At 42.4% G+C, this 21,298-nt stretch overlaps 1 pseudogene; it reads left to right on the top strand.

Moving 5' to 3' along the window:
* The first annotated feature begins 11,671 nt into the window (after positions 1-11,671).
* LOC121133290 lies at positions 11,672-12,901 on the top strand (annotated as a pseudogene).
* The last annotated feature ends 8,397 nt before the right edge of the window (positions 12,902-21,298 follow it).

Below are 21,298 nucleotides of genomic sequence, written 5' to 3'. Positions count from 1 at the left end.
TTGAGCTTGAAGCTAACCTGAGCTTTGTAAGACCATATTTCAAAACAAAACAACAAAGTAAGCAAAAATTAAAAAAAGAAAACCAAAGCAAACAAGCAATGATCTAGCTATTGTGGCTATACTGATGTCTATACTCCCAACATGCGGATTTCTGTTAGTGTGAGGCCAAGTTCAGGCTATATCATAAGTACCAGGTTAGCCTGGGTTGAGAGTGAGATGCTATCTCAAAAACAAAACCCCAAACCAACCAACCAACCAAACACAACAGAATAGAGAAAGAATGAATATGACGTGTTTCATTCTCAAACATGGGATCAAACATTTTCATGTATGGGATAAAATTTATTATCCCTCTAGATAGATGCTATAGTCAGTCAGAATCCCAGGTAGCATAAGGAGGGTGGATTTTATTTATATTTCTTTGCTAATTTGATTTCTGGTTTATTACTTCTTTTTATTTCCTTATTAAAATAAAAAACAGCAATGACAACAATTTATTGTCAGAGATGATAACCTAAGGACTTTTGAAAGATGTTGCCAAATGGACCTAGACATTGTGACCAGTGTTCCTCCCCCTGCTTCCTGCTTCCCTGCTATGACTGAAGAGAGGAGCAACTACAGATGCTGCTGTGTGGTGAAGGGCTCTCCATTACCGAGGGGGCCTCGCCTTTGAGGGCTTGTTTATTCCTAGGCTGCAGACCCTTTGTGACTGTATTTGATACAGTACTAATACTCATAAAAGTTTTCCATTCCTGAAAGAGCACGGCTACCTTTTCATCAATGTTTCCACAGAACGGAGACACTAAGATGACTGAAGCAGGTGTTAACTGTTCCTCTGGCCGTGAGAGGGCATGTTAAGGTTCTAGGAAGAAAGCTGAAGGAGCTATGGGAGAAAAGCGCTAAGTGTGAATTTTAGAAAAATGATGGAAGAAGTTTCTGTAGTTGGAATGAAAACCAAGGTGATGCAGGTTGGTAAACAAGATCCCAAAGCATGGCGGTCCTACGTATCTCCTGAAGGATGGCTGTCTTACGTATGAGTTCAGTAGTGTATGACTACAGAAGTGTCAGCTGCTTTTGTTGCATATTTAGTGTTTGTATGTTACATGAGGCTGAGCTCAAATTAGGATGCCTGGAGACCTGAGACTAACTCCTAATGGGCAAGTCTTTGTTTATCTTAAGGTTTGTGTAGATTCTGATATACTGGCTAACTTTAAACCTCCTATGGCGATGTCACCATTCAGTTATGAACAGTCCAAGGTTCCGAAAGCATTGGAGCTGTGCTCAGCCCTGTCTAGGCTGTTCCTCCATTTGTCTGTGCATGTAAGGGATACCACAGAATGGAATCAAACTGTTAAAATGTGTGTAATGCAAACTGGCTGCTGCTATGGTGAAAGCAAGATGGTGACCTGATTCACAGCTGTCCTAAAGAACTGAAGGTGTGACAAGGCTGACAGTGTCAGCAGATGCGATGCTGATCTCAGAGCGCATTTCCTATGGCTACATATGGCCCTCAATTTTACAACTCTTGAGCAACAGGCAAATCTGAATCTTTTTTTTCCCTGTCGGAGAGGGGGCCATGAAAGTAAAGGTTGAAAGCTCCTATTTGTAGATGCACTTGAATTTTCACAGGATAGAACCACTTGTGTCTACTGGCCGCACAGAACCAATCTAGGAAGTGTGACCTGCAGATTTGCACTTGGCGTCTCCCATTAGCCTCAAGTAGGTCCCCTGTGAGACTTCAGCACCAAGGCATGCTTTCCCATGCACTTCTCAAACAGATATGAAAAATGGGCAGGGCTACTGCAAGGATGCATAGGCACACACATACATATGCTGTGTGTATGCATATCATACACATACGTAAACATATATGTGTGTATTTGCCATTTATAACTCTGAGCACTGGTCAAATGTGACAGCTTTTATATTAGTCAATTGGTAAGGTGAATTAGTTGTGCTTCTTTTAAAACTGTTATAACTTAGATAACATACTCCAGGTTGTTTAATTCCATGAAAATCGAGCTTTAATAACTTGAGATTGTGAGACGGAAAATCCTCATGATTACCAGACATCTTGTTATGGTCACACAAGAAAATAATAAACATTTATCTCTGGCAAAAATTGAATATGGCCATGCATTGTCAGTTATGCTTATGAAATGCCGCATATTGAGTTGAGAGAGGTTCTGCATCGAGGTCGTCTCTTCCATCTGCCCACTCATGCATCAGGAACCTCCTTCATGCCCACTTTGTACCAGGCTTGGCCGATTGCTTTTTGTGGTACCCCCATGTCATTTTTCTTTCTCTTTGTTATTACTTATTGTGCTGTCTATGACATCTATTTGATTTTTCCCCGCTGAAAAACAGAAAGGTGTATTTATGTGCTCTCATTTCTGTTGCAGTTAATAACTGAAGGCTTGTGGCAAACAAGAACTTATTCAGCTGAAATATGCGACAACCTTTCATAATTACTGTAGTACAGGACATCTACACGCTGATGACTGATGGAAAACTACATGCATAAACCACTTTATTCATCAATCAAGTTTCCAGGAAGTTGTGTTTTTTTTTATGAAAACTTCCACTGCTGTATTGAATTTTAGAAAGCAGGTGAGATTTTAACTTACTTACCAAGGAAGTAAACAGGGATAGCTGCCTCCCTTCCCCCTGACTTCATTGTGCTCCAGATCAATCTATGCCTACACAATCTTATTAGCTAGCCAGGATTGCCTCTGTGTACAAAGAGCTCTCCAGTTGTGAAAGAATCAATAAACATGTAATATTGATTTCTCTTATAGTATCCAGCTTGTGAATAGTGTAGCTAGGGATAGGAAAGACACTGAGGCATGCTTCATCTAAAAGCAGTTTAAAATCAATCATTCTGAGTGACAAGATTGCCACTCCAATGGAACCTTCGTAGGATCCTAAATAGTGATTACGAGTGATCCCAAGTTGTGGTGTGAAAACTGCAACAGTATACAGGCTTTATGTATGTGTCGTGTATATAGAGGGGCTGAATCCACCAGGCAGCACTGCATGGAGGGCTGCATTAGGAGAGATGATGTCTAGGGCAGGCGTTCCAGGCAGGAGAAAGCTGCCAAGGTGATGTGCACAGGGGGATAGATGTCTCAGAATGCGCTGACCGCTTTTAACAGTGTTATGGTAGGGAGGAGCTGAGTCCGGGGTGGGAGAGAGCTAAAGGTGGGCAACACTGAAGGGGGAACATTCTCTGCCTGTTGGAATTGGATGAGATTCATGTTTCATGAGTTCCATTCTTTCTGTTCTTTGTGCATTTATTTTTAATTCAACGGGATTCATGTTTCTGATACGCCCTTGTTGTGACAGATGCTGTAGAGACAGGACACAGCTCCCGGACTCTGGTTTAGTATTGTTAGTTAAGATGATTTTAAAAACATATATCTCCTCTTCCTAAACATACGAGATAAGTTTTACTAGAACAAGGATCATGGATTTTTGTGTTCATTATTTAAAAAAAAAATGGTTGGATAGAGAGCTGCTATTGACATTAAAATAAAAGACAGTGATTATTTTTTGTTCCAAGGGATTCAAACAGATATAGTAAAACAAGGTAATTTTTACCACCAAGTTGCATTGAGATTAATTAATAGTAATTTCTGATGTACTAAAGACTCCAAAAGACAATGGTGTTTTGAGCTGAGGCTTACAGGATAGAAGCGCCCTGGAGCGCATGAGTGACGTGTGTGAGGTTCAGGGTGCACGAGTTAACAGTGGAAGACAGAGGGGACAAGGGACACCGCTGAGCAGGGATATGGGACAGGAGGCCCTTGTAACCACATGTGACAGATAGGCCACGAGCAACGAAGATGGGCAGAAGGAATAAAAGGCACCGGGGATAAAATGGACAGATCTCAGTATTTGAAGGGACAAGGTAGGGGTGTGGGGGTGGAGAGCGGACAGTGGCCTCCGGTGTCTTGTTCACAATTCTGCTGATCTGGGACCCACTGGATGTCTGTCAGAATAATCAAGTTGGCCTCTGGGACCCGGCTGAAGCAAAATGGTGCCGCGTCCATCAGTCAGCAGCAGGAGACGCAGGAGTGGGGACTGGTGAGCTCACCTGTGGAGCGCGGCAGAGCACATACCATAGCTTCTCAATGAGCCAAATTGTTAGGCATAGAACGCAAGAGACTAGGGTGAAGGTACAGGGTGACCAAGATAACAACGGAAAGAAACGTCAAGGACGTTAGAAACACAGGGAGAGACGGGGATAGCCTAACTTAGGAGAGGCATCGTGCAGTTCCATCTTTGACAGAATGGCTTTCTAGAGCTAGAGAGAATGAAGCTGGACAAAATCAGTTTCCCCAGGAAGGGTGTCACTGGTGTTGGGGAATGAAGATTGGGTGCTTTTATTTTGAAATCAGAAATTGGCAGGTGTTTATAGTTCAAGTTATCATGCAGATTGTGGCTTCGTGCATCTCTGCACATGGAAAAAGTGAATTCAGACTGTGGAATGCTGGGTGATTTCACCAGGAAAGGGTATGCAGGCAAGTGAACAGAAGTCGCCCTGCCCTGCTGGGAGCCCCTCCATGCGGAGATTCACAGCACTGTAAGACTGTAAGCCTCGCTGACTGCACTATGAGTGTTGATCTCAGTGTACCTTAAAGGAATGCGATTTTCTAATTAGTAGCTTTATGTTGCATAAGCTGAGGAATCGTCTCTGTATCAGAGACGATGTGCAGAAATTGTACCCTTCAGTCGGTGAACACGAGAGGTCCTTTGAGGTGTTCAAACATTAGCTGCATAAAAAAAGTACTGGAGGTGATTGATGCGATTCGATTTTTGATTCAGAAGAGCTTTCGAATTAGTGTTTTACCAAGCTCTGTCACTTAATTCTGAGGTGGCTATGAAGAGGGCAACCCGGAGAAGAGGTTCCCAAGCTTTTCAGTGCAGGCGTCTCTCTTAGCTGGTGTTCTTGCGCCCTCAGGTGGCGCAGCGAGGAACTGTGTGACTTGCAACTCTCATTTTCTCTCATTGGAAAGTGGTATTTCACTGTGTCTGTCCGCCTGTGGTCTAACTACATTATAAATCCACAAATACGAGTGCAGATCTTGCTTGTCTTGAGACGCTTAAAGTACTGAACAGTCACTCAAGGCCAAGGAGTTATCTTCTCTCAGGGTACCCCTCTACAAATCTTCAAAAACCTGTAAGATCTCTTTTTAAAACAAAACATACCCAGGGGACGGAATGACGTTTGAAGGTTTTTTTTTTTGTTGTTGTTGTTATTTGCTAGCTCTTTGGGATATTGAGAAGGAGATAGTAGATGAGCCTATGAGGAGAGGCGTGCAGAGGAATAGTGAGTGGTGCAGAGACCCCTCCCTCCCTTCTCTGCCTCTGCTGCCATTTAGGATCCTAAGGACGGATAGGTACAGCATTAGTTAGCACTGGAGGCTCCAAGAATGGCCCCTTCACGACCCTCTGTGCAGCCGTGCCGCTGACTCACACACCACAGTGTTTGTTCTTACTGCGGTTCTTTTACTCGTCCCTCCGCTATTCTTCATGCTGCAGGCGCCGTGTTAAGGGGGGACACCGCGTCGAGCAGGACTGCGGAGGGCTTCCAGTCAAACGGCCAAGACAGATAACAGACAGCAGCACGAAAGTTAGCAAAGGAATTATATATAAATCGAGGTAAGGGCAAGGAAGAAAAGGAACAAGAAGCCGAAGTACAGGCCCCATAAAACATGGCAACTTGACTCCTCTCTCAGAGAGGAGACGGCTGGGGGCAAACCCGATCCTGAGACCCATTCCGTGGGCCAAGCAAGACACAGAGCCATCGAGGCGCCCGGCATGGAGTTTCTAAGTGGTGGAGACCGGATTCGATTCCGCAGCAGTGACTGCAGCCTCCTTTCTTGAAAATGCTGACAATCATTTCCAGTCAAGTCGGAAGGAAGAGAAAAGCACACCGGAAGCCCCTGGTGAGGAAAGCACCGAGTCCAGCATGGAAAACAGCAGCATAGTGACACAAGGGTCAGCCGCCCACAGTCATAGCTAGAGTCGGTTCGACCCTAACTGCCTTTGGGAGTATGGTCAGGAGGCCTGGGTTTCATTCTAAGAGTAGTGAGACCACAGGTGGGTTTCTGACAAGGTCCAGACTTGGTCTCAAACTTTTAAAAGAAGGTACCTCTGAATGCAGGGTGGAGAACGCACCACAAGCAGGAAAATCATCACGGAGGCCAGCAGGGCATGTGGTCAAGGGGAAATAGAGTTTTTCGTGAGGAGGAGAGATTTGAATACATTTTGGAGGCAGAATGAATAGCACTGTACACAGCAATGTGTCTGCCATCCTCACGGAGGCGATGGGAGGCCGGCACAGCATATGACACCGGGATGCAGGCTTTTCTTTGATGTGTGTTAACTCCAGAAAGAATAGCTCTTCTTAGGAGGTAGTTGTTGAGTGAATTAGCAACAAAAGGGAAGAAAGGAAAACCTCGGCGTGTCTTATTTCTTCAGCACAGCAAAGCAGCTGGTGGGTGGTTGAGAATTCTTTCGGGTCTAATATCCATCACTTCAGCTAAGAGCACAGGGTTCAGGGAAGGTAAGTGATTAGCCACGATGCAAACATAGATGCACTTTTCCTTTGCCTAACACATTCAAACCTGACTTCTACTTAGGAAAGACAAATTTGACAGCTAAGTCAATTTCCCACCAAGACTGGGGCTCCAGAGTCCTTTATTATAGGCTGAGTGTTTTTAAATTTTCTTTTTCCTTTAATTAGGAATGCTTTTCTCTAAAGATGTTAAAAAATCCTCATTTCGAAATCTATTTGAAGATGATGTTCTTCTGGAGAATGTCCTTTGTAGTTGGCATTTTCTTTGGACTGCCAATCAGCTCCCAAAGAAAGAGACAGAGAGTTATTATTAATCATGAGTTCTCAGTCTTAGTGTAGATTTGTCCACTAGCACTTTTAGTTTCAACTGTTTCTATTCATCTATGTTTTGCCTTGTGATTTTTACCTTTCTTTCATTCTGTAAGTCCTACTTTTCTGCTTCCTCTATGTCTGGCCAGCTGGCTCCTAGCATCGCTCTCTTGTCTCCTTTTCTTTCTTATTTTGAGCCTAAATTCTTCCTCCTACTTCACTCTTCCTTGCCCAAAATTCTGCCTGCACCTCCTCCCTCACTACTGTCTGTTCAGCTTTTATTAGTTTAATCTGGTGCCTCAGGCAGGCAAGGCGAAACAGCAACACATCTTTACATAGTTAAACAAATGCAGCACACCTTTACATCGTTAAACAAACATTCCACAGCATAAACACCTGCAGCATATCTTTACACAGTTAAATATTCCACAACAGTCCTTTTTCTCCTTGTATATGGAAACAAAGAAAGGATGCCAGTAAGTTCATTTTCCTATGGCTAAGCCACCTCTGAGTCCTCATGTTTGCCTGCAGGAATTCTTGCTGTTGACTGCAAGTTAGCTGCAGTGTGAACTGTGAAATGAGAAAGGACCAAGGAGCTGAGGAATACCGTGGACCTCCATGATTGTGGTGGAGGTAGAAATCAGGAGGAACTGTAGGAAGGCAGCTGCCGTTTAAAAATGCACAGACAATTAGAGTCCTGGAAGAACTTCTCAAGTATTCCTACAAGAGTAAGGCAAGCCACAGAAGCTCCGAGGCTCAGCTAATCTTACTACAGCCCTTCTCTCCTGCTTAAAATACCAAATTATTTTGCAGTGCCGAGTGGGTGGTTGCCAGCTGAAATTTCAAGTGGAATTAATAACCGACGCGGATGTCTGGAATCCACAAATAAACCACGACTGCGGTGCATCCAAGGGCATCCGTGCCACTGAACCCGACTGAGTCACGCTAATAGCCGTAGAAAAACCCGAAGCCAACGGAACAAACCTGTGTGTGCACTTGTGAAGGGAGGACTGTGTCACTACTGCATCTGGGGAGACTGTTTACCTTCGTCGTAATCATGCTTGAGTGTCCTTCAGGTTGAGCAACTGAAGTGACTCGGCAGGAAATTGCGTAAGGGGAACAAAGGAAGTGTGGTGTTTTCAGGTCCCCTGTGGCACCCTTTCATACATAACATACCTTGTGAAAACACATCATAAAGAACTTACTTTGAAAGCAAATCCTTGAATCTTGAGACTTAGTTTTAAAACTGGAAAAAAGAAAATTGCCGGCAGTCAAGGGATTTACTCCAGAGTTTTGTAAACAGGAGCCGGACTTGACTTCGACCTTACCTTTGGAACACGCTGTGCTGCCCTTTGAAGTCTTGTATGAGCCAAAGCTACAGGGCCAGGGCTAGCAATCAACCTTTTTTAAAAAATTAATTTATTTTTTACATTCCAATCCCATTTACCCCTCCCTCCTCTCCTCTCACTCCTCCCACTCTCCCCTTCCCCCCTGCTCCTTGGAGAGGGTGAAGCCTCTCCCCTAGGAAGTCTACTAAGTCTGTCCCATCATCTCATTGATGATGAAGAGGCACCTCTCCAACCACCACACCCTGTGTCTTGTCTGGGCGTGGTATCTCTCCATATAGAATGGGCTCCACTAAGCCAGTTTGTGCATTAGATTTAGATCTGCCAGTAGCCTTATATACTGTCCCAGCCTCACCGTTACCTACATTAAGGGAGTCTAGTTTGGTCTTATGGAGGTTCCCCTTTCTCAGACCTAAGTCAGTGATCTCTCACTAGCTTGGGTCAGCTGATTCTGTGCGTTTCCCCATCATGGTCTTGACTCCTTTGTTCAAGTTATTGATCCTCCTCACTGGGATTGTACTCCAGGAGCTTGGACCAATGGTTAGTTGTGGATTTCTGCATCTGCTTCCATCTGTTTCTGGAAGAAGGTTCTAGCTTCCCTCTAGATTGTAGGCTGGGTATCTTTTGCTTTATGTCTGGTCTCCACTTATGAGTTGAGTACATACCATGTTTATCTTTCTGGGTCTGGGTTACCTCACTCAGGCTGGTTTTTCTAGCTCTGTCCATTCTAGCAGTCAATCTTAAAAAAGGGAAAGGAAGCCCATCACTTCCCATCCTCATACTGTGAATGATCAGCACTTAAAACGATTGTCTAAAAGAAGTTCTCTCTCTTAGTCTGCCATGATTCCTGTTAGTGAAAGCTAGCACAGATTTGGAAAGCCTGAAATGGTAGGGTGATTGCTGTAGACTGGAAAGGGTGAACTAGAAATGTGAGGAGCAGGAGCAGTGTTTTCAAAATGGAGTCTACCTGAAGAGTATTGTTATCCTTCCCTCTCTCTCTTCACCCTGCTTCAAATCTTATATCCAACTCCCCCACATACATGTATACACACATAGATGGCCCACGCCCGCATGTGCATGCCTCCCCCCCATGAACATTTTAATCTGCTGAGTCAGGTTTTATTTGTCTAAAGGCCCACAGGGAACAGGAAGGGCGATGTTGAACTCCGTCCTGTCGGTTATGGACGGTTTTCCCAGGTTAAAGGCTGTTCCTAGAATCTGCTTTTATTGACTAGGGTTGCTGGGTAGAAGGGAGAGGCATCTTGATGACCTGTTCCTTCCTTTTCAAGAGATGCTGCATCTTCTTGGATGCTTTAAAGCCCTAAGAAATAGCCACAGTACCTAATTCTTAATGCTTAGAACAAAAGAGCTTTTCATGTCTGGTTCCTCAGGGGTGTGAGCAATGACTGTTACCCTGGGAACATGTCTTCCCTATCAGAGGCTTGTATTCCTCAGTGTTTCCCATGGCTATTAAACTTTGGCATTTGTCTGGAATAAGGTGAATACTTGAGTTTGATTTTTTTTTTACTAAAGTCATGGCTTCATCCTTATGTATGGCATAAGGCAATGACATATCACGTTTTTGTTTTCAAACCTGTCAGAATGTGAAGCAGTGATCCTGAGACATACAAACAGTTCCGCTATTTTTTTAATCTAATGAAAGGACTTGTAGTATTATGCTCTGCAGGTAGAAATACTCTTTCCCCTAGGTACTCTGCTCTCTATAGTGCTGTAGGTAGAGGTTTCTAAGGAAAATGAGACCTCCTAGAATTAAGACAGAATAAAAAGACACAGTTTTTCATGCTTGATGCTGAACATAGTGAAAATAGACTAGGTTTAGTGTCTCAGTCCTATTGCCCCAGCTACTCAGGAGGCTGAAGTGGGAGGATCATAAGTTCGTGGCCAGCTTGGTTGCTATCATAAGATCCTGTCTCAAAGGAAACTAAAAATAGGCTTGGGATGTGGCTCAGTAGTAGAGTGCTTGCCACGAGTACTTGCTTTAATCACCAGTACTGTAAAAACCAAACCAATGTCCTACAATAACTGCCACGACAAGAAAAACCAACCTCCACCCCAACACAGTAAAACCAGATTCAATTAAAATTTGATACTGAAATAGAAGAGAATCAACTATTATTACTATTATCATTTCTTCCTGTTAATGATGCACAGCTAACTCTTGTTAAAGGTTTGATTAACATGCAGGTGAGGTTTACACTTCCTAGTATTTTACTGTTAGACCCTCATCTAGATGCTGGAGATATCAAGATAATAAAGTCCACATTAGTGTGAGGAGGGTGTTTATTAGCCACACTTGGGCTGTTGAACAATAGGTCACCTGGCAAGTAGAGGGGAAAGATGGTTTTGGGAGGAATTGCTTATTCTAAGGACTCAAGACCAAAGCCACATATACTCAGGGAAGTCATGAAATCTGCAAGTTTTAGAATGAACTATAAAGAATATAGCCATTTTATTAAACCAGCTGTGCTGGCTAGTTTTATGTCAACTTGACACAAGTTAGAATATTCAGAGAGGAGGGATCTTCAGTTGAGAAAATGCCTCCATAAAAATCAGGGTGTAGGCAAGCCTATAGGGCATTTTCTTTTCTTTTTTCTTTTCTCACTTTAAAATTGCTTATGGCATTTATTGTATTTTGGAAAATAATGCTTCATCTTGTTCTCTTCATTATGTATCATATGTATGTATGAGTAGTATGAGCAATGTTCCCACATCTTGAATAATTAACAATTAACAGAGAAAATGATGTAGGAAGGCCAGCTCATTGTGGGTGGGGCTGCCCTTGGCCTGATGGTCTTGGATTTAATGAGAAAGCAGGTTGAGCAAGCCATGGAGAGCAAGCCCATAAGCAGCACCCCTCCATGATCTCTGCATCAGCTCCTACCTCAAGGTTCCTATCCTGTTTGAGTTCCTGACCTGGCTTCCTTCAATGATGGACTATGATGTGAAGAGTAAGTCAAATAAACACTTTCCTCCTCAACTTGCTTTTGGTCATGGTGTTTCATCATAGCAACAGTGATCCTAAGTAGGGCACCAGCATAAACCCTAACTACACACTGAATATTTGTCCTTAAACCAAGGAAAATTATTTTTGCAACATATGGAAACCATTACAGAAACCCACAAGCAGTCGAAATTCACATTTGTGGGCCCAATCCCAGCAGATACATCTACGGTACAGTTCTTGCACCGAGGGCTCAGGTATCATCATTGAAGAAGAGGAAGCAGAAAGATTCTAGGAGCCATACAAGCAGGGAGTTTGCTGTGAGACTGTGTTCCCTAGAAATGCCGCAAGTTACACCCATGAAGTCTCACTAACATGGTTGCTTAAAGGTGATGCGAATGAGGACAACAACCTTAGACACACTAGTGTGAAGAGGGAGAGTGTAAGAGACCTCAACCCGAGGCTGCGTCTGGCTCCCGCTCTCGCAGCCATTGCAGTACATTGAGCTCCATAGAGACAGCGCCGGGGGCAAGCGCGAGCCGGACGGGCACTGGGCGACTCTGTGCCTCGCGGACGAAAATCATCTAAACATGGGCAAAGGAGATCCTAAGAAGCCGAGAGGCAAAATGTCCTCATATGCATTCTTTGTGCAAACTTGCCGGGAGGAACACAAGAAGAAGCACCCGGATGCTTCTGTCAACTTCTCAGAGTTCTCGAAGAAGTGCTCAGAAAGGTGGAAGACCATGTCTGCTAAAGAAAAGGGGAAATTTGAAGACATGGCAAAGGCTGACAAGGCTCGTTATGAAAGAGAAATGAAAACCTACATCCCCCCCCAAAGGGGAGACCAAAAAGAAGTTCAAGGACCCCAATGCACCCAAGAGGCCTCCTTCGGCTTTCTTCTTGTTCTGTTCTGAGTATCGCCCAAAAATCAAAGGAGAACACCCTGGTTTGTCCATTGGTGATGTTGCAAAGAAACTGGGAGAGATGTGGAACAACACTGCTGCAGATGACAAGCAGCCCTATGAAAAGAAGGCTGCCAAGCTGAAGGAGAAGTACGAAAAGGATATTGCTGCTTACAGAGCTAAAGGAAAACCCGATGCAGTGAAAAAGGGGGTGGTCGAGGCAGAAAAGATCAAGAAAAAGAAGGAAGAAGAAGATGAGGAGGAAGATGAAGAGGATGAGGAAGAGGAGGAAGAAGAGGAAGACGAAGATGAAGAAGAAGATGATGATGATGAATAAGTTGGTTCTAGCACAGTTTTTTTGTCTATAAAGCATTTAACCCCCCTGTACACAACTCACTCCTTTTAAAGAAAAAAAATTGAAATGTAAGGCTGTGTAAGATTTGTTTTTAAACTGTACAGTGTCTTTTTTTGTATAGTTAACACACTACCGAATGTGTCTTTAGATAGCCCTGTCCTGGTGGTATTTTCAGTAGCCACTAACCTTGCCTGGTACAGTCTGGGGGTTGTAAATTGGCATGGAAATTTAAAGCAGGTTCTTGTTGGTGCACAGCACAAATTAGTTATATATGGGGACGGTAGTTTTCTTTTTTTCCTTTTTTTTCCCATCTTCAGTTGTCTCTGATGCAGCTTATACGAAGATAATTGTTCTGTTAACTGAATACCACTCTGTAATTGCAAAAAAAATTGCAGCTGTTTTGTTGACATTCTGAATGCTTCTAAGTAAATACAATTTTTTTTATTAAAAAAAAAAAAGAGACCTCAACCCTCTACAGGCAACTGAGGAATGCTGAGAGCCAAAGAAATAGTTTTTTTTCTCAAGGAAGTGATTGGTTGTTGAATACCAAATGTTCAGCCCTAAAAACATACAAGCAACATTATGTGGATGGAACAGGTGTATTTATGTATTTAGGAACATATTTATTTCTAATATATATATATTACACACATATACTACATACAATATGTACAACTGTACATAGTATATATAATATATGTTAGGGATATATATATTTCTAAATGCACAAACACACCTGTACATATATATGCATATAATACACATAATATATATTATGCCGATGTGTATAATATACCATTATATATAACATGTATTAGTGTGTATATAGTAATATGCTAATATATGTAACAATTTATGTTACATAGTAACAATTAAGAAAAAGTGTATGAACTTGAGAGTAAGTGGTGGCACATGAGAGGGATTTGGAGGGAGGAAAAGGAAGGGGAAAATGATGTGATTATATATTATAATCTCAAAAGTAAAAACACCATAAAAAAGACACAGGCCAGGTCATAAGGAACTAGATATTTGCTCCATAGCCTTTCTTTTTTTAGAAGACCACTTGGTTGCTGAGGCATGATGCTTACTGAAAGTAGAGGGAGTGGGGTGGAGAATCGACCTTTAGTCAAGAATAGAAATAAAGTATTTAATTCTATCAAGAAGCTAACAGTGAATTAAGCTAAAAAGAATTATGGTGTAAGAAAAATTGTGGGCAACTCATTGAAAGGAAGAAGTGTGCTGATCTCAGTGAACAAGTAGGAATATAGTGCCTTTCATCAAGCACAGTTGGGATTAAATTCAAACAGAATTAATACCCCTGAGCCCATTCCACGTGGAGGGATGCTGTCTCAGCCTGGACACATGGGGGAGGACCTAGGCCCTGCCCCTGATATGACAGACTTTGGAGATCCCCCATGAAGGGCCTCACCCTTTCTGGAGAGAGCAGTGGAGACTGGGTGGAGGGTTGGTGGGACTGGTAGGGGGCAGGGGAGGAGAGGGGGCTGGGATTGACATGTGAAGCATGCTTGTTTCTAATTTAAATAAAAAATTAATACACCTTTGCTGGATGTGGTGGTGCATGCCTTTAATCCCAGCACTCAGAGGCAGAAGTAAGTGGATTTCTGTGAATTTGAGGCCAGCCTGGTCTCCATAGTGAATTACAGGACAGTCAGGTGTGGTGATATGTTATTTATGATTTATTAAAGCTTGCCTGAGGATTCAGAAAGCAAAGACAGCCTCAAACTATAGAGATCATGAAGTGGTGGTACACACCTTTAATCCCAGGACTCAGATCTCTGTTAGTCCACGGCCACACTGACTACACAAAATTGATCTAGTCCCAAAAGAAACAACTCACACAAAGGTGATCTCAGATTAAAGGCTGAGATCACATGCCTTTAATCCCAACTTTAGAGAGGTATATAAGACAGGAACAGGGTCTCAGAGCTGGCATTCCTTCTCAGAGTTAGTCTCTAACCATACTGAGGAGAGCATAGCAGTCTGAGTGACTCTGAGGAGCAGTGGAGTTGGGAGCAGTTTGAGGATCGTCCCTTTGGTCTGAGCTGAGGTAGAAGTAAGAGCTAGTGGTTGGATGCTTAGTTTTTCTGATCTTCAACTTGAAGCCTGAACCCTAATATCAGTCTCTGAGCCTTTTACTTATACAGGGTTAGAGAGACCCTGTCTTAAAAAAAATTCACCTGAAATTTGAGCGCTTTCTCTTTTGGTAACTCTTAGCCCACAATGTAACAGGACCTCTAGGGGAACACCAGGAGTCAGTAGGATGGACCAAAGATGCTGCAGCCATCCCTAGGAGACCTGTGTATTCTCCATAGCAACATGGTAGATCAGCTAGGAGTGCACACAGAATCCAGATTAGGAGGAAGGAGCCCTTAGACATCCCAGACCTCCACATTCTTTTTTTTTTTAATTTTAAATAGCTTGTTTTACATGTCAATCCCAGTTCCCTCTCCCTCCCCTCCTCCCACACTCCCCTTCCCCCCTACCCTCCCACCCTATTGCCAAATCCTTCCACATAGGGGATATCTAGAGTCTGTTATTTCACTCTGGGTAGGGGCCAGACACTCCCCTAAGAGTCCAGGCTGAGAGAGCATCCCTCTTTGTGCTATAGGCACACGAAGACTGTTTGTATTCCAGGGATAGACACTGATCCACAGCTCAGGGCCCCATAGGTTGCCCAGGCCTTCTCACTGACACTCACATTTGTGGGGTCCAGATCAGTCCCATGCTGGCCTCTCCACTGTCGCTCTGTGGTCCAAGAGCTCTCCTCTGTTCAGATCAGCTGTCTCTGCTGGTTTTGCCAGCCCATTCTTTGCCAATTTGCTCATCACTCCTCTCTCTCTGTCACTGGGTTCCTTGGGTTCAGTTCAGTGATTAATTGTTTGCCTCTGCTTCCATCAGTCACAGGATGAAGGCTCCCGGATGGTTATAGACATCAAGTTCATTATCAGGAATGGACATTCGAGGTGGTCTCTCCACTATTGCTTAGCTTGCCAATTGGTGTTATCCCTTTAGATCACTCCAGGTCACTCTGGTGCCTGATCTGTCTTCAATCCTATGATTCCCTCTTCCCCCTATTCTACCCCCACCCCCTCAACTTCCTGTTCCCCCATGACCAACTCGCTTCCTCTTCCCCCTCTCTCTTCTTCCCAGGTCCCACTCCCCCCTACCCCTCGCCGTGTTCCCCATCCATTCAGAGGATCTTGTCTCAATACTCTTCTCTTGGGTACTATGCATATATGCATATCTTTTAGGTTCTTTCCTGTTTCCCAGACTCTCTATCAGTTGAATTACAGACTGGCACTATCCTGATCCATGTCTAAAATCCATATATGAGTGAGTACATACCATGTTTATCTTTTTGCGACTGGGTTACCTCACTCAGGATGGTTTCTTCCAGTGCTATCCGTTTCCCTGTGAATTTCAAGATTCCATTGTTTTTTTCTGCTGAGTAATACTCCATTGTGTAAATGTACCACATTTTCTCTATCCACTCTTCAGGTGAGGGGCATCTAGGTTGCTTCCAGGTTCTGGCTATTACAAATAATGCTGCTATGAACATACTGGAGCAGATGCCCTTGTTGTATGAACTTGCCTCATTTGGATATATGCCTAAGAGTGGAATTTCTGGGTCTAGTGGTAGATTAATTCCCATTTTCCTGAGGAATCTCCATACTGATTTCCAAAGAGGCTGTATGAGTCGGCACTCCCACCAGCAGTGGAGGAGTGTTCCTCTCTCTCCACATCCTCTCCAGCATAAATTGTCTTCGGTGTTTTTGATTTTAGCCATTCTGACAGGAGTAAGATGGTATCTCAGAGTTGTTTTGATTTGCGTTTCCCTGATGGCTAAGGATGTTGAGCACTTTTTTAAGTGTCTCTTGGCCATTTTAGCCTCCTCTATTGAGAATTCTCTATTTAGCTCTGTACCCCACCTTTTAATTGGATCCTTTGGTGTTTTGGAGACTTGTTTCTTGAGTTCTTTGTAAATTTTGGAGATTAGCCCTCTGTCAGATGTAGGGTTAGTGAATATCTTTTCCCATTCTGTGGCCTGCCTTTTTGTCTTTTTGACTGTGTCCTTTGCCTTACAGAAGCTTTTTAGTTTCAGAAGGTCCCATTTGTTAATTGTCGATCTCAGTGCCTGTGCCACTGGTGTTATGTTTAGGAAGTGGTCTCCTGTACCAACTCGTTGAAGAGTATCTCCCACTTTCTCTTCTAAAAGTTTCAGTGTGGCTGGATTTATGTTGAGATCTTTGATCCATTTGGACTTAAGTTTTGTACAAGACAATAAACATGGATATATCTGCAGTCTTCTGCATACCAGTACCCAGTTATGCCAGCACCATTTGTTGAAGATGCTTTCTTTTTTTCCATTGTACAGTTTTAGCTTCTTTGTCAAAAAATCAAGTGTTCATAGGTGTGTGGGTTAAAATTAGGGCTTTCGATTCGGTTCCATTGGTCTACCTGCCTATTTTTGTGCCAATACCAAGCTGTTTTCAGGACTATAGCTCTATAATAGAGCTTGAAGTCAGGTATGGTGATGCCTCCTGAAGTTCCTTTATTGTATAGGGTTGTTTTGGCTATCCTGGGCCTTTTGTTTTTCCATATAAAGTTGATTAATGTTCTTTCCAGGTCCTTGAAGAATTGTGATGGAATTTTGATAGGGATTGCATTGAATCTGTAGACTGCTTTTTGCAAGATTGCCATTTTTATTATGTTGATCCTACCAATCCAAGAGCATGGGAGATCTTTCCATTTTCTGGTATCTTCTTTGATTTCTTTCTTTAAAGACACAAAGTTCTTGATATACAGGTCTTTCACTTCCTTGGTTAACATTATCCCCAGATATTTGATGCTGTTTTTGGCTATTGTAAAGGGTGATGTTTCTCTGATTTCTTTCTCAGTCACTTCATCATCTGTATATAATAGGGCCACTGATTTTTTTTGAGTTTACCTTGTATCCTGCCACATTGCTGAAGGTGTTTATCAGCTCTAGGAGTAACCTTGTGGAGTTTTTTGGGTCACTTATGTAAACTATCATATCATCTGCAAATAGTGAAAGTTTGACTTCTTCTTTTCCTATTTGTATCCCCTTTATCTCCTTTTGTTGTCTTATTGCTGTAGCTAGAACTTCAAGTACAATATTGAAGAGATATGGAGAGAGTGGACAGCCTTGTCTTGTTCCTGATTTTAGAGGAATTGCTTTGAGTTTCTCTCCATTTAGTTTGATGTTAGCTGTTGGTTTACTGTATATTGCTTTTATTATATTCAGGTATGTTCCTGTTATCCCTGATCTCTCTAGGACCTTTATCATGAAGGGGTGCTGGATTTTGTCAAAGGCTTTTTCAGCATCTAGTGAGATGATCATGTGGTTTTCCTTTCGCAGATTGTTAATATGGTGGATTACATTGATAGATTTTCTAATGTTGAGCCATCCCTGCATTCCTGGGATGAAGCCTACTTGATCATGGTGGATGATTTTTCTGATGTGTTCTTGAATCCGGTTTGCAAGTATTTTATTGAGTATTTTTGCATCGATGTTCATGAGGGAAATTGGTCTATAGTTCTCTTTTTTAGTTGTGTCTTTGTGTGGCTTGGGTATCAAGGTAATTGTAGCCTCGTAGAAAGAGTTTGGCAGTGAGCCTCCTGCTTCTATTGTGTGGAATGCTTTGAGGAGTATTGGAATTAGCTCTTCTTTGAATTTCTGGTAGAATTCTGCACTGAAGCCATCTGGGCCTGGGCTTTTTTGTTTGGGAGACTTTTGATGACTGTTTCTATTTCATTAGGGGTTATAGGTCTGTTTAGATTGTTTATCTGTTCTTGATTTAGTTTTGGCAAGTGATATCTATCCAGGAAATTGTCCATTTCCTTTAAATTTTCAAATTTTGTGGAGTACAGATTTTCAAAGTATGCCCTGATGATTCTCTGGATTTCCTCAGAGTCCGTTGTTATGTCCCCTTTTTCATCCCTGATTTTGTTAATTAGCATGCTCTCTCTCTGTCTTTTGGTTAGTTTGGACAGAGGTTTATCTATTTTGTTGATTTTCTCAAAGAACCAACTCTTTGTTTCATTGATTCTTCTCAGTGTTTTCCTTGTTTCTACTTGATTGATTTCAGCCCTCAATTTGATTATTTCCTGGTGTCTACTCCTCCTGGGGGAGTTTGCTTCTTTTTGTTCTAGAACATTCAGCTGTGCTATTAATTCTCTAGTATGACTGTTCTCCAGTTTTTTCATGTGGGCACTTAGTGCTATAAACTTTCCTCTCAGCACTGCTTTCAAAGTGTCCCATAAGTTTGTGTATGTTGTGTCTTCATTCTCATTGAAATCGAGGAAGTCTTTAATTTCTTTTTTTCTTTGTTCCTTTACCCAGGGATGGTGCAATTGTGCATTGTTCAATCTCCATGAGTTTGTAGGGTTTCTGCGATTTGTGTTATTGTTGAATTCTAATGTTAATGCATGGTGGTCTGATAAGATGCAGGGGGTTATTCCAATTTTTTTGTATCTGTGGAGATTTGCTATGTTTCCTATTATGTGGTCAATTTTAGAGAAGGTTCCATGTGGTGCCGAGAAGAAGGTATATCCCTTTGTATTTGGGTGGAATGTTCTATAGATGTCTGTTAAACCCAGTTGGGTCATAACTTCTATTAGTTCTTTTGTTTCTTTGTTAAGTTTCTGTCTGGAGGTCCTGTCTAGCGGTGAGAGCGGAGTGTTGAAGTCTCCTACTATTAGTGTGTGAGATTTTATGTGCATTTTGAGCTTTAGTAATGTTTCTTTCACGAATGTAGATGCCTTTGTATTTGGGGCGTAGATGTTTAAAATTGAGACTTCGTCTTGATGTACTTTTCCTTTGATGAATATGAAGTGTCCTTCTTCATCTCTTTTGATTGATTTTAATTTGAAGTCTAATTTGTTAGATGTTAGGATTGCTACACCCGCTTGTTTCTTGGGACCGTTTGATTGGAAGATCTTTTCCCAACCCTTTACTCTGAGATAACGTCTATCTTTGATGTTGAGATGTGTTTCTTGTATGCAGCAGAAGGAAGGGTTCTGTCTTCATATCCATTCTGCTAGTCTGTGTCTTTTTATAGGCAAGTTGAGGCTGTTGACATTGAGGGATATTAATGACCATTGATTGGTGATCCTTGTTTGTGCTTGATTTATTGTTAGTGAAGTTATTTTGTGTAGTTTCTCCTCCCTTTTTCTTTTGGTGTTTTGTAAAGTGTGATATTATATTGCCTGTGTCTTTGTGAATGTAGTTATCTTCCTTGGCTCTAGGTTTTTCTTCTAGCATTTTCTGTAGAGCTGGATTCATGTATATGTATTGTTTAAATCTGGCTTTGTCATGGATGTTTTCTCCATCTGTGGTAATTGAGAGCTTTGCTGGATATAGTAGTCTGGGCTGGCATCCTTGTTCCCTTAGCATTTGTAGGACATCTGTCCAGGATCTTCTGGCTTTCATCGTTTCCATTGAGAAGTCAGGTGTAATTCGGATAGGTCTGCCTTTGTATGTTACTTGGCCTTTCTCTTTAGCTGCTCTTAATATTTTCTCTTTACTCTGCAGGTTTGATGTTTTGATTATTATATGGTAAGGTGACTTCTTTTTCTGGTCCAGCCTATTTGGCGTTCTGTAAGATTCTTGTATTTTCATAGGCATATCTTTCTTTAGGTTAGGCAAGTTTTCTTCTATGATTTTGTTGAATATGTTTTCTGTACCTTTGAGTTGTATTTCTTCACCTTCTTCTATACCTATTATTCTCAGGTTTGGCTTCTTCACGGTGTCCCATATTTCCTGGATATTTTGTGTTAAGGATTTGTTGGTTTTGAGATTTTCTTTGGTTGACGATTCTATATCCTCTAATGAGTCTTCAATACCTGAGATTCTCTCTTCTATCTCTTGTATTCTATTGGTGATACTTGCATCTGTAGTTCCTGATCGTTTACCCAGCTTTTCTATTTCCAGCATCCCTTCATTCTGTGTTTTCTTTATCGTTTCTATTTCAGCTTTCAATCCTTCAACTGTTTGAGTTGTTTCCTTAATTTTTTTGGTTGTTTTTTCTTGGTGCTCTTTAGATTCTTTGAGAGATTTGTTTATTTCTTGAATTTTTCCCCCATTTCATGGATTTTTTTGTTTGTTTTTTCTTCTATTTCTTTAAGGGGTTTCCTCGTTTCTTCTTTGAGGGTCTCCATCACCTTCATGAAATAATTTTTAAGGTCTGTCTCCTCTTCTTCGTCTATGTAGTGCTTTTTGGGTCTTGCTGGTGTTGGATCCCTAGATTCTGCTGGGGTCACGTTGGTGTTTCTATTGTTGAGTGAGCTCTTATTCTGTCTTCTTCCCATCTCTTCTTCCAGTGGGTGCTGGTGGGGTCTTTCTGTCTCTACTGGTCTCCTTCCTTCCTGCAGCTGAAGCTGGGGATGCTGACATGGAGTTTGGGTCCTGGTAGGGCTGATGTCTTTCCTGAAGCTGGACTCACTGGATTTGGGGTCTTGGAATTGCTGACATCTTTGCTGTGTGGGCAGGTCTCCTGAAGCTGTACTTGCTGGGGTTGGGGGTCTTGGAAGGGCTGATGTCTTTCCTGAAGCTGGACTCGCTGGGATTGGGGTCTTGGAAGGACTGATGTCTTTCCTGTGTAGACGGGTCTTCTGGATGCCAGGAGCGGCCTGGAAGATCAAGGGGATGGGTCTTGGGGGGGGGTCCCGCCGGAGACGCAATCTCACCTGAAGCTGGACTCGCTGGGGTTGGGGTCTTGGAAGGGCTGATGTCTTTCCTGTGTGGGTGGGTCTTCCCTCCCCATTCTTTAAACCGTTTAATGATCCTATTTTTAGTGC

The sequence above is a fragment of the Mesocricetus auratus genome, unplaced genomic scaffold, assembly GCF_017639785.1.
Source record: "Mesocricetus auratus isolate SY011 unplaced genomic scaffold, BCM_Maur_2.0 Super-Scaffold_100021, whole genome shotgun sequence".
Lineage (NCBI taxonomy): Eukaryota > Metazoa > Chordata > Mammalia > Rodentia > Cricetidae > Mesocricetus > Mesocricetus auratus.
This window is presented reverse-complemented; position numbering and strand designations above follow the sequence as displayed.